This window comes from Chiloscyllium plagiosum, unplaced genomic scaffold (genome assembly GCF_037043375.1).
Source record: "Chiloscyllium plagiosum isolate Xiang-an unplaced genomic scaffold, Cpla_swu_hap1 HiC_scaffold_17, whole genome shotgun sequence".
Taxonomy (NCBI): Eukaryota; Metazoa; Chordata; class Chondrichthyes; order Orectolobiformes; family Hemiscylliidae; genus Chiloscyllium; species Chiloscyllium plagiosum.
The window spans coordinates 50899554-50913748 of NW_028270155.1; the positions used below are offsets into that span (position 1 = coordinate 50899554).

The 14195-nt window shown below is 37.1% G+C and overlaps 1 long non-coding RNA gene across 3 annotated transcripts in view; it reads right to left on the reverse strand.

Moving 5' to 3' along the window:
• LOC122558431 (uncharacterized) overlaps positions 1–14195 on the reverse strand; it is a 150303-nt gene that overhangs the window by 37184 nt on the left and 98924 nt on the right. Inside the window, exons 6-7 of one of the 3 annotated variants that reach the window (XR_015759954.1) lie at positions 3364–3526; positions 1273–2362 (exon numbers count right to left, since the gene is read on the reverse strand). The exons of 1 other annotated variant lie outside the window; for it this stretch is intronic. This is a non-coding gene — a long non-coding RNA (uncharacterized LOC122558431). Of the gene's footprint in view, positions 1–1272; positions 2363–3363; positions 3527–4788; positions 4923–14195 lie in introns of those variants that run through there. One more of the 3 variants, XR_015759955.1, reaches the window with a different exon arrangement.

The following is a 14195-nucleotide window of genomic DNA, read 5'->3' on the forward strand; positions in this document are numbered from 1 at the left end:
AAACTAAACCAATGCATAGTGTAATCCCATTTTTATCAATATAATGACTATTAATTACTTTCAATAAAACTCTGGAACAGAAAATTAAATATTACAAATGTGGAGACTCAATCTTTAGGTTTTGAATGTTTGAAAGGGGCTTCAGAAATGTCAATTTTTATAGTTTACATTCATTGTTCTTACTTGTCCTTTTCATCTCTTTGTCTCACAATTTCCCTCCCTTTCTGTACTTGATTTGCCACTGAATTCACCCACTCTAATTCATACTCTTTTCTCAGTCCATCCTATGTTTAATTTACAATCGTTAAATCTCATTGGTTAAGGAGATGCCCTATAGGGTGTTCTATTAACACTGATCAAAAATATCTGTTTCCCTCCCTGTGAATAATGATCTGGAAAGATTTTTTTAAAGATCTTTCTAAATCTTCTCAAGTAGACAACCTCCAAACACCAGATTGTTTTGAAATGTTTTCAATCCTCTATTGTTAATTAACACATTCTAATGATTCAAATTGAAATCCGGAACCAGCTCACATTTTTAGAAGACACATATTATATCAGCTGAAGGGTACAAAACCAAGTCTAACTAACTAACTGACCTTGGATAACAAAATCTGGCATTTTTGTTGGTCAGTGTATTGTATCCTAAAAGCTGACATTCAATTTGTTTCAGTTCTGAGCTAATCATTCTTCAATCAGGATTAAGTGAATTGAATAGTTGTTTATAGCAGCATTTCAGTTATTACCTGACTTACAAGAAGCCTTAAATGCAGAAACGAGTTCCAACAGGCTCAAGCAAGGACAACAAGCAATGAATGCCCTTCAGTCAAGAAGAGTAAGGTTCAGCTAGCCTTCCTGTTCAATTATGTTAATACTCTGCTACTAATCAGTCTAGAGTCACTTGCAAAGAGTGTCTAATTCATTGAACTATGGAAGGATTGGTTTGCTAATATAACTTTTAGAGGCGGACAAGGAAAATGGTTGAAAAGAATTTTCATTATTGTAGATGATCAATTAACTATTAAAATGAACTTTTCTCAATCTATTAAACAGCACACTGCATATGCTTCCAATTTTTAAATTATAAATTCTACTAAATTATTGTAATAATTACACTGAAATTAAGAAAACAAATAATACTATAAAATAACATTGCATTCCAACTCTGTAGTTGATAAACACAATCAACATGAACGAATGTCTTTGTTTACAATCCAATAAATGTCCCACAAAACATTCTGTACATCATTTTAATGAGTTTGTGACATACAGTTAGCAATACAAGAACCACCACATCAGATCCTGCCACAAGCAACCATGAATGGTAATGTACAATAAAATAACTCACTGGAGGAGGAGGTTGTACAAAAACCCCATCCTCAATGCTGGACAACATTCAGCCAGAAGAGCCAAGTGGATGACCCATCTTGGTTTCCTCCTGAGGTACCCATTATCAGATGTCAGTTGTCAGTCAATTTGATTCACTCAACATGCTACTAAAAAGTGGCTGAGGCATTGGATACTGCAACGGCTATGCCCCGACAACATTCCAGTAACAGTACTGATTATTTATGTTCCAAAACTGCTTCTAACCAATCTGTTCCAGTTACAACACTGGCATCTACCTGACAATCTGAAAAACTATTCATGTTTGACCTAACCACAAAAAGCATAACAAATTCAACCCGGTCAATTACTGCCCTTTGGTCTGCTCTGAATAATTAGAGTGATAGTCTTCAACAGTACTATCATGCTGCACTAAATCAACAATCGCCTACTCACTGGTAATCAGCTTAAGTTCCACCAGGTGTACATAGCTCCTGAATCCATTACAGTTTTGGTCAAACATGGAAAAAAGAGTTGAATTCAAGAGGGGACAAGAGGGTGACTGCCCTCGACTGATGATTGCATAATGCTCAGTACCATTTGTGACTCCTCAGATATTGAAGCTTAAAAGCAGCAAGACTTGGACAACATTTGGATTCGGGCTGACACGATGCACATAACATTTATGTATCTTCAGATTCAATGGCTTTACCATTACTAATCACCTACTATCAACATCACAGAAGTTACCATTGATCAGAAATTGAACTGGATCAGCCATATAAATACTGTAGTTAAAAGAACAAGTCAGAATACTGCATGAACTCTCCTCTTGACTCATCAAAGCCTGTCCATCATCTCTAAGGCACAAGTAAGGAATGTGATGAATAGTCCATTTTTGCCTGTGAATGCTGCTGTAATAATACTCAAGAGCCTTGACACCATCCAGGATAAAATAGTCTGCTTGATGGACATCCCTTCTAAATCTTCAACATTCACTTCATCCACTATAATTCAGTGTGGTAGTGAGCACCATCTACAAGACATGATGCAAAAACTTAATCAAGACTCCAAGGTTAGCACTTTTCAAACACAATTTCTACAGCATCATTTTCAGGGGAAAACCACCAGCTGCTAGTTCTCTTCTAAGCTACACACCATCTGGACTTGGGACTACCTCACTCCTGCTGCCCTGTTGTTGGATCAAGATCCTGGAAATCCTTCCTCAAAGATAGGTGTACCTACCTCTTATGAACTGCAGTGGTTCAAGAGGTAGCTTACCATAAGGTCATGCAGCATGGAAACAAACCCTTCAGACCAACTAGTCTATGCTGACCACGTTCCCAAACTAAACTACTCCCACCTGCCTGTGTTTGCCCCATATCCCTCCAAAGTTTTCCTATTCATGTACTTATCCAAAGGTCTTTTAAATGTTGTAACTACATCTCATCTACCATTTCCTCTGGCAGTTAATTCCACACACTACCCACTCTCTGTGTAAAAAAGTTGCCCGTCATGTCCTTTTTAAATCTTTCTTCTCTGGCCTTATACATCACTTTCTCCAAGCCAACTATCAAATATGTTCAAACCATATTAAACAGCCAGGGTTTCCCACTAATAGGTAGTCATTTTAACAGATAGTTGAAATTGTCAGAATAAACATCTGATTACATCTTACAAAATACAATGGTCGCAAAGTGTATACATCCTGTATTATTTGGCACATGCTCTCATTATAGTCACTAGCAGCTTAATCAAGTTAGAGTACAGCAGCTGTTCAAACATATGACTTATTTGACTTATTTTGATAGTTTCATATTTCCAACATGAATGAAATCACAGTGACTAAAGAGAATGCAAAGCCCTTTACACTGCACCAAAATGGACAGATGACCTGCAGGGAATAAAGAAGTGGCTACACTAAGAAAGTTATTGTATTAACTTACATAAATAATTTAAGTGGACATTTCCATTTACTTCCTCTAACAAACTTCAAAGCAAATCAGATTGTTCCAAATCCTCTCCTTGGACAGTTACCTTGCATGTGGCTTGCCAGTTCCTACTTGACATATTGACTACATCAGTTAGTTCAGACAAACATTTCAAATGCAAGCTATTTAATTGGGTTGTGAAACAAGAAGTCTCTTCTTTGTTCAGTTTATACAAGAGATTTCCTTCAGGATAGTTTGGACAGTGGATTCTGAAATAGATTATAACAGAAACACAGCAGTACAGTTCGAACAGGAACAGACACAGCAAGAAGCATGAAAGCAAATGCATCTTATTCCCAAATCATCTGTTGCACATCAAAAAGTTCTATTATACAGTTTACCACAAATTTGCATATCCTGTTAAACCTTTTAATTCATATGTTCAGCATGTTTGAAAAATAAGAATAATATGGATATAAAGAGGAAGCATTCCCTGTGAACTGATGATTATCAATCCAAGCTCAAAACTGAACATTAGTATTTGCCATACGTTGCTGAATAGCACTTAATTTGCAAAATTTCAAAATTACTTCCGCTGGACACAAATTGAGAAAGGAAGAGATACTTGCATTGATGTTCTTTCTTAGCAATGTTCAAAGTGCTACACATAGAAATAATAAAGTACTATTTCCATGTAAGTGAGTGTGACAGCAATTGTATATGCAGTAAAATTCAACATAAAGCAGCTGATTTACTAAATCTTTTTTAAAAATCACACAACACCAGATTATAGTCCAATAGATTTATTTGGATGCATTAGCTTTTGAAGCTCTGCTTCTTCATCAGATGGTTGTGGGGTTGAATCATACACAGGATTGCAGTGTCATGGAATGCAATAATGAACAAATTTAGCTTGAGTCTTTCATCTTTTAGAATCCCTACAATGTGGAAACAGGCCATTTGGCCCAAGTCCACAATAATCCTCCGAAGGATATCTCAGCCAGACCCATTCCTGTATCCTATTACTCTACATTTCCCCTGAATAATGCACCTAACCTACACATCCCTGAACACTATGGGCAATCTAGCATGGCCAATTCACCTACCCTGCACATCTCTGGACTGTGGGAGGAAACTGGAGCACCCAGAGGAAAGCCACGCAGACATGGGAAGAATGTGCAAACTCCCCATAGACAGTCACCCAAGGCTGGAATCGAACCTGGGTCCCTGGTGCTGTGAGGCAGCAGTGCTAACCACCAAGTCACCATGTCACCCATTTAGCCACTGTGCTGCCAAGTGATCATCTTAGTTTCAGTTCCAGCATGATCATTCTAAAAGACGAAAGACTCAAGCTAAATTTGTTTAATATTACATTCCATGACACTGCAATCCTGTTGCTACAAATTCTGTGTCGTATGATTCTGCTACACAACTACCTGATGAAGGAGCAGCACTTCGAGAGCTAGTGCTTCCAAATAAACCTGTTGGACTGTAACCTGGTGTTTATGTGATTTTTAACTTTGTCCACCCCAGTCCAACACCGGCACCTCTAAATCATAAATCTTTTTTGGTAGCAAAGGAGAGACAAGAATGTTGACTAGGACATTAAGCCAATTCTTTCATCTTCTTTGATTAACTTCTAGGTACCCATGTTTTCCATCCAAGCTAAAGGAAGAGAGAGCTGAAGTTAATATTTCATCATTAAGACAGCACTACAAAAAGGCTTTGAATAGCACTCAACACAAACAAATATACATACTGAATCAAGCTAATCCTTGACACTCACGTGAGCATTGTGCAATTTCATAATCTAAGCTTTTATTTTCCATCTTAGTCTCTGGATATTACATGAGCTATATGTCAATTGGCATAAGGTTAAGAAGATTAGAGAATTAAGTATGTGTCTCAAAGAATGATATGGAATGGAAGGGCAATTATGGGCACTGGCATCAGTACTGGGAAAGTTGAAATTGTTCCAATTGCAAAGGATTCCACTTAAAATGGGCTATGTTGATGAACTAAATAACTAGGGTTATAGATAGAGCTCTAAAAAAGAGGGGATATTTAGAAACCTGAAGATCAATGTATTAACAATGGAATGGCACAGCGATTTAGTTTAACAGTTGGGACCAGTGAGGTCAAACAGTTTAACGGTAATGATGCATCAATGAATAAGGACCATGTAAATAATTGTAAAAACATTTAAAGGTTCTTTATCTGAATGTGTGAAGCATTCAGAATACAATAGATGAATTAGTGATGCAAACAGAGAAAACTGCTTCAGAGCAAATTGCTATTATAAAGATCTGGACCACAATTTTAAAACAGGTCAGGGTTGGGAGTGAAGGTGAATGGGTAGACAAGCAACTTGGTGCCACCGGCTCTCCTTGGAATAAATAGGGCATTATCAAATTAGAAGGCTATAGCTGATGGACTGCTGCAATGGTCAGCACTGAAGTCTCAGCACTGGATTACCTTACAACTAAGTTATTAATATATCTAAATTTGATGACCATGCAAAGCTAGGTGGGAACATGAGCTGTGAGAAGAACACAATGAAGCTGAAAAAAGATACAGATGGATTATTCGAGTAAGCAAGAAGGTGCCAGATTGAGTATAATGTAGGTTATTGATTTTGATAGCAAGGATAGAAATACAGATTGTTTTAAAACAGCATGAAATTTGCAACATCACTTTCATTGGTACTTCTTGACAATTTTGCGAGAATCTCACACATGACTCTGGGGACAGTGTGCAGAGGAAAGTGTCATGCTGCAGATCAATCTTATCAGCTGAATAACGACAAAGCCAATATGCTCAATTAACTATGTCTTTCAACTTCCATAATGTGAATCAAGGATATAACCTCATTACACAGTTGTTGCATAGTATTTTGAAAAACGTCAAAGCTCTGTGGGCTCAAGTCTCAATAACATCCATAATCTTGTAGCTAGACAGTCAAAAGGATAAGTCTTGGCCCAATAAAATAAACCTCCATAGAAGTGCCCTGTTTAAGATAAGGCCTTCCTGGGTCACAACCAGAAAATATGGCTGCAAGATTGAATGCAATGAAATACAGTTTCATTTAATAAATTTGGCTAGAATGCCTTTATCATCAGTGTTGAGAGTGTGTTCCTGGAAAAGTACAGCAGGTCAGGCAGCATCCGAGGAGCAGGCAAATCAACGTTTTGGGCTGGAGCCCTTCATCAGGAATGAGGCTGAGAGCCTCGGGGGTGGAGAGATAAATGGGAGGGGTTGGGGCTGGGGAGAAGGTAGCTGAAGGTGGATGGAAGTGGGGGTAAAGGTGATAGGTTGGAGAGGAGGGTGGAGCGGATGGGTGGGAAGGAAGATTGATAGGTTGGACAGGTCATGAGGGCGGTGCTGAACTGGAAGGGTGGAACTGGGGTAAGGTGGGGGAGGGGAAATGAGGAATCTGGTGAAGTCCACATTAATGCCCTGGGGTTGAAGGTTCCCGAGGCGGAAGATAAGGCATTCTTCCTATAGGCGTCAGGTGGTGAGGGAGTAGCAATGGAGGAGGCTCAAGACCCTCACGTCCTCGGCAGATGCCTTTATCATCAATTTGCTGATGATACATCCAATCCTTGCCTTTGCAGAAAATTTATTCTCCCATACAAAACAGTTTGCAGTACTGGCATATGGTAGTGAAAATGCACCTAATACTATGCAGACCAGTTCACAGTATATTCTTGGTACCAAGAATAATTCAACTCAGTGGTGAGGTCAAGGAGAAACCTGCAAATAAGTTATGATCTCAGCTTTCTCTTTTCCTGATTGCACTCAGTAGCAATTATTTAATACCTGGGAAATTAGGGAAACTGACCGTCTTCTGTGATGACAATGATAATTGTACACTTTTAGGTCTTTTCCAACCTTTGTATTAAAGCTTATTTTGACTCTCATAGCTTGGGGTGCTTTGAGTAGTGAGTTTTAACTTATGATTTCTTAAAGTCTGTCTGCTGGTGCTTGATACTTCACACATTTTTTCAGCAGTATATCTGGACAAGCACATAGAAAACCTTTTCTCTAACTTGTACAACTATTGAACTAATCTTCTGCTTCCATAAAATCTCACTTCTAGTCTACAAAAACAGTAGAACATCACATCGACTCTCACTCAAAGTTTAAACCATTAATCAAAAAGGCTTAAAGTATGAATGAAGCTAGATAAACAATTAAACCGCATATAATCAAACTGTAATATACATGTGCAGCAGAATATCTTTGAACTCACACAGCATTATCATATACAGAATTTCTAGAAACAAGACTGAAGTGGTTTTTAAATTATAATTAAATATTTTCATTGCAAAAATGCGAATCTAGTACAACAGTCATCCACTTTTATGAGATCTACTAGACAGTCAGATATATTGAATATAATTAATAACAGAGCATCCATAGTTTTCTGAGATAGAAAATTCCAAAGATTATAAACCTCTAAGTGAACAAAATTCTCACACTAACGAGCAACCATGAACTCTAGTTCAAGACTTCAGAGTGAGGATAAACATTCTCTCAGTATCTACTTAATCAAGCCCTTAGGAATACTTTGTTTTGTAGAATTTACAACTAAAAAATAGACTATTCAACCTAATATGCTAATGTTTATGCCCTATACAAGGCACCATACTGATCTATCCTGTCTGTATATTCTATTCCTTTATATTAATAGCCCCTACTGTCGGGTTCCCAACAGTTAGACCATCTCTACCTCTATCTCATCAAAATTTTCATAATTTTAAAGGCTTGGCTTAGGTCATCACTTAGCTTTCCCTTTTTTAAATGCCCCAAGCTGTGTCTATGAGATCACAAGTCATTTTTCTAAATTCTAGGCAATACAGGCCACATCTTAGCAATCTTTCTCAAAAGGTAATTTGCTCCTTCCAGGAATAATCTAGTAAGCCACTGTTGCACTCTCTGGAAGGCAAATACATCCTTCCTTGGGCAAGGAGGCCATAATCGGTGTCCAGTATTCAGATTCTGGCCTGATCAAGCCCTATGCAACTGTAGTTATATTTTTTCACACTTATATTCACTCTTTTTGTAATAAAAGCTAACATATACACTTTCCTAATAGTGCTTTATACCTGCACATTAACAAGGACACATAGGTTCCTGAGAGTACCAACATTTTCTAATCTGACCATTTAAAAAAAGAATTCCACTTGTCCATTCCTCCTACTAAAGTGGATAACTTAATTCCCCACATTATACTGTGGTTTTTGTGAGCTTCTTGTCCACTAATTTTACCTGTCTCCATTCTTTTGAAACCTTTTTGTATCTTTCATAGAGTTTACTCTCCGACCTAACAAGGAAATAACAGAGACTCGCCAACTATCCAACAGGGTAACTACCGACTTGCAGCCTAGGGATAAGGGACCCACCCGGCCACAGTGGACTTCTTTTCCAATTTAATGCCATCCTCTCTTGACATATCAGATTCCCTGAAGTTGTGACATGGTGAACTCCTCTTCCCATTGCAGTAGTGTGGCAAATATTTTGTCAATTTCTAACATGATTTGGTGCCTTGGGGAAACAGAATAAGTGTTGCAAAGGAATGCAAGAAATTTTGAATGTCTCATGTTGTATTGATGTTTATGAAAAGGCACATAAAACATGAAACATAAAACCTTAATTTATATCTGTTTTGCACTGTCTTTGTTTGTCTTTAGAAGTGATGATGGTGTCCCTTAATATAGATTATTGGTCTTCGTTTGTAATGGTTAAGAGTTCACCTTGTAAGTACTATAGAACTTCTCTTACACGAGAAGGGACAAAGAATCCAAATTCAAATGTACCTTAGGTTGCGGATATGTAGACATTTTTCCCGAATTTACTGTTTGTGTTGTATTTGTTTTAATAGGATTTTTTTCAAGATTATTTGTGTAGTACTCTAAGTAGATCTAGTGTGCTATCAAATGTACAAACTGTATTTAAGTGCCATTGTGTAGTTAGAACTGTTCATATATGTCATGTTAACTATATTTCAATATATACCACACAGCTGATGTTTTTAAATTGGGATATCAAATAGGACAAATATGTGTTGCTAAATTGGTTTACAAATTCTTGCTTCCTCCCAATGAACATGTTTAAAATATAACTGAGCTGAGCTGAACAAATTGTCTATTTAGAAACTTTGCAAATTTTAGTAAGCTTCTGTTGTAAAAAAAACCATGCTACTATTGTAAACTAAATTCCACCTGTTTTTGAGTCTGATGTAAGGTCTGTCCTATCTCACGTTCTTCAATTTAAATTGAACACCATATCATTCTTTAGTTTTGACTTGTATAGTTCAAGCAGAATTCACTTCAACAGATAAGAGATGGATGTAGTCCAAACAACCAACCCTTTTCTCCCCGTTCAAGATTTTTTAAAACGTTGAGTAATGTTTAGTTCTTGAACATTCCTGTTTTTAATTACTCTTCCAAACCCCCTTTGCCTCCATGCTCAACTTTTATTCCGTGATAACTACCCCAAATGGAGTGGCATGGTGGCTCAGTGGTTAGCACTACTGCCTCACAGGATCAGGGACCCAGGTTTGATTCCAGCCTCGCATGACTGTCTGTGTGGAGTTTGCACATTTCTCTGTAACTGCATGGGTTTCCTCCCACAATCCAAAGATGTGCAGGTCAGGTGAATTGGCCATGCTAAATTGCCCATAGTGTTAGGTGCATCATTCAGAGGAAAATGGATCTGGGTGGGTTACTCTTCGAAGGGTTGGTGTGGACTTGATGGGCCAAAAGTCTTGTTTCTGCACTGCAGGGAATCTAATATTTCTTCAGCAAACTTGGATACACCCCCTTATCCAAGTCATTGATTATACCCTGTAAATATCCAAGCCCCAGGCATGTATCCTCATCGCATTTCATGAGTTACAACTTGCCAAACCAAAACTAATTCAATTCTTCCTATCCTGTGTTTTCTGTTCATTAGTCAATTATCAATACATGCAGATAATGTTTTATCTTCAACCATATGAACTCTAATTTTGCATGGCACCTTATCAAATGCTTTTTGAAAATCCGAAATCACTATACGACTTGTTCCAATCTCAAAAAATCTGCCAAAAGGTTTGTGAAAAACAATTTCTCTTTCATAAATCCATATTAACTCGAGACCATAACATACTTTTCCAAATTCTCTGCTTTAATGTTCCTAACAGATTCTAGTATTTTCCCTATCTCTTATATCAGGCTAATTAGTTCCTTATTGTATTCCTCCCTCCTTCCTTGAATGGTTGGGTTATATTTACATTTTAAGAATCCATGGGGAAGATTAAAACCTAGGGAATTCTGCAAATTAAAATCTCACTCTCTCTCTTAAAACCCTAAGATACAGGTCAACAGGTCTAGGGGATTTGTCAACCTTGAAATACCATTTATTATTACTGTACTATTTGTCTATGAATAATAATTTTCCCAAACTCTCCACTTCACCACCTTTGGTTTCCATTATTTCAGAATTTTTTTTTAAAAATGTCTTCTATTGACAAGAATAAAGCAATGTCTCTCCCTGATGTGGCATGAGTAATAGTGAGATAGTTGGGAAACTATGGCAAGAATCAAAGGATCAGCATCTTGACATTGAGAACGTTTTTCAACTTTGCTGTTAGGCTTTAAATGATGAGCTCAGAATCTTACTATTAAGTGGTATTAACATTATTTTCATGTGTTGCAGCTCATTATTAGTCCACCTTTCCTAATTTCTACACCATTTCTTGGGTAATGATACCCAGAGTAGGGCAGGAAGAGATAGAGTGAATAAACATAAACAAAAGATAGCAAATAGAGTCGAGGGAGGGAAAGTGGTAAAAGACAACATTAATTGGTCTTTACAAATGTACACAGTATTCAGATCAAAATAAACTAATTAACAACACAAATAGAGGTTAATTGCTATGATTTTATAGTCATTACGGAGACATGGTCACATGGAGATCAAAGTGAGGTAACAATCATGCCAGGTACTGCCATGGTTATGGCTCCCAATGCCTTCAGACAGTTGAGGGTTTCCTGGGCCCTGAAAGTCAATTAAATAATTCCCCTTCTGCACATCCTCAACTAAGGCCTCCAGTGCAGCATCAGAAAAGCCATAAGCCTGCCTGTGGCTCCCATCATTCCGCATCTTCCTATCTTGTATTCTCTTCCAATTTTTGCCATCTCCCTCCATCTAGAATGTACTTCTCTTTTAAAATGTAATTTAAGTGAGCAGGTTTGCATGCTGCCTCAATTGGAAGTGTCAGACATCATTGGGACAGATTCAGATTTCAAAGAATTTTCTAGCCATTGTGTTTTATGAGCAGAATGTTTGTCTTAATTAATACAAAACAATGTATTTTTTGTGATGAGGGATGTTAGTGCCTGTATATGAACATCGAGTACTTGTACATCATTTTAGATAATTAGATGTACTTTTCCTGTGACTTTACGTTTTCGATTCTGATACCAGTTACCTTCATTTGAAAATGTTAATGCACATTTTGGGCTCCTCTCACCCAGGTATTTCACTAGTGTCAGGTTAATACATTTTGATTCTGACTCCAGTCACTGCCTTTTGTTGTTTTGACCTCTCACGAGAACTTGTGGATGATCAATGCAAGGATGAGAAAAGTGCATAAATGACCACTGGCACAATTTTTTCAGGGCTTCAACCAATTATCTGCCAGTTATGGCAGAGTTTGGTAGGCCTTGCAGAAATTATATCTGCATGATTTTATTTTTCGACAAATTGTAGTGTTTAAAACGTGATCCACTTTTCCAAGACATGTTTTACGCTATATGGTAGGTTTGTGCATTTTGTTTTACATTCATTCTCAGCAAAACCAATTCATTATTTGTTAATAGAGGTCAGGTAGTTAATTTTCACTTCTCCAGTTATTTAATTTACATGTTCTATGTTACTTCTGATTGGACTGGAAGACTTAATTCATCATCCATGGTAAGATACCATGTAAGAATGTGGAAAGTATTAAATTAATGGCTCAGTGATTGCTGTGAGATTACAGCCTAGGTACTGCTAAAACAACTCAACTGCCAGAGCAAGAATTATTTCAGTCACTGAACTGCATTCCAGTATTATATTGATAATATCAATTGCTTGAATATATGTCATACCAATTAAAACAAAAGCAAGGCCCAATACATTGCTAAAGTAAATAAACTGAGGCACACTACATCTTCACGAAAATGAAGCAAAAAATTTTCACTTGCCAAGAAATCAGTCACATAATATTACTTAGCCTTGTCAATTTTGTGGACACCTTTTCAAAGTTTTTATTGAAAGAAACTTCAGAATTACAGTATTTGCTTAAGGAAAATATTTTAAATCTTCAATTAAAATTAGATGTTATCACTGAGAAATTCAAGATATGAATATGATTAATTATAAGTGTTTTAACTGTAATTTTTGTTTAGTATTTCAACTATAAAAAGAAATCTGAAATGAATAATTAAATCCCCCTCAGGCAACCATCTCATCCCCATTTAGGTCCAATAGATAGTACATCTAAACAGCTGGACAGAAGTCTACGAAATAAATTGAGACCTATTATGTCTGAAAATATGTTCTTAATGATTTTGAACATTCTGAGAAATATTGAGTTAATACAAACTCCCTCACCTCCCCACCTACCCTACCCAGCCACCCAACAATCCCTACCCCCATACTCCTGCTGGCCTACACTGGCTCCCACTCAAACAGCATCTTGATTTTTAAATTTTTACCCTTGAATTCAAACCCCTCCATGATCTTGTGGCTCCTGATCTCTCTAATCTCCAGTCCCACAATACTCTGAGATATCTATGTTCATCTAACTCTGGGCTCTTGTCACTCCCAATTTTAATCAATCCACCACTGGCTTGGTTTGAACCTTAAGTTGTCTAAGCTCTCTAATTCCCTTACTAAACTTTTCTATCTCTCTCCTTCACCTTCCTCTTTCAGGCACTTCCTAATTTACTTTATAGATCAAGCTTTTGGTCATCTAAACACAATATTTCTTTGTGCAGTTCAATGGCATATTTTGTTTTGGCTGTACTTCTGACAGGAGCATGCACATTGGCAGCAATATCTCTTGTAAATGTATTTTTTTAAAAAGTGACAAAAACCTAACAAAAGTCCAAACATGAAAACATTAATTGAAAGGGTACATGCTGTAGTAAAAATAAAGTTTTAAACAAAGTAAGATGTTAATTTTTTTGAAAACTGGCAAAATATTGTATACACAGTCAGAAATAATCAGCAGTGAGCTTGCACAGTCATTGGATCGTCCAAATAGTTGGTGTGAGCAAGCAATCCTTTTTGTTTTGTAATGTTCCTGTGAAGCATCTTGAAGCAACATTTTAAAGGCATTATTTAAGTTGCTGTTGCCAATATGTCAAAAAGATTTGGTGTCTTCTGGGAGAGTTGCTCTTTCATTTGCCTGCCTTCATTGTACCAGCACCTCAATGTTATTTTCCTCATCTTTAAAAAGTCTTACTGTGTCCCTGACACTTGTATGATTTCTATTTTCTTTTTATCTTATTCTTAAATTACATTTTTATTTTGCTACCATCCACTTTCTCTCTGTTGCCTGGTTTAGGTTCATTCCTGAAGAAGGGCCTGTGCCCGAAACGTCGAATCTCCTGTTCCCTGGATGCTGCCTGACCTGCTGTGCTGTTCCAGCAATAAAGTTTCAACTTTGATCTCCAGCATCTGCAGACCTCACTTTCTCCTCCTGGTTTAGGTTCATAGCTGCCTTGGTGCTTTTATTACAGTGAACTTGCTATATTATAACAGGAACTAAACTTCAACAACTATTTTGCTGGCTGTAAATTATTGTGAGGTCCACAGGTCATGAAAGGCTCAATATGAATTCATGCCTTTCTTTCTCCATCTGATTAATGCATCTTTCTTTTCATTTTTGGCAGTTACCATTTT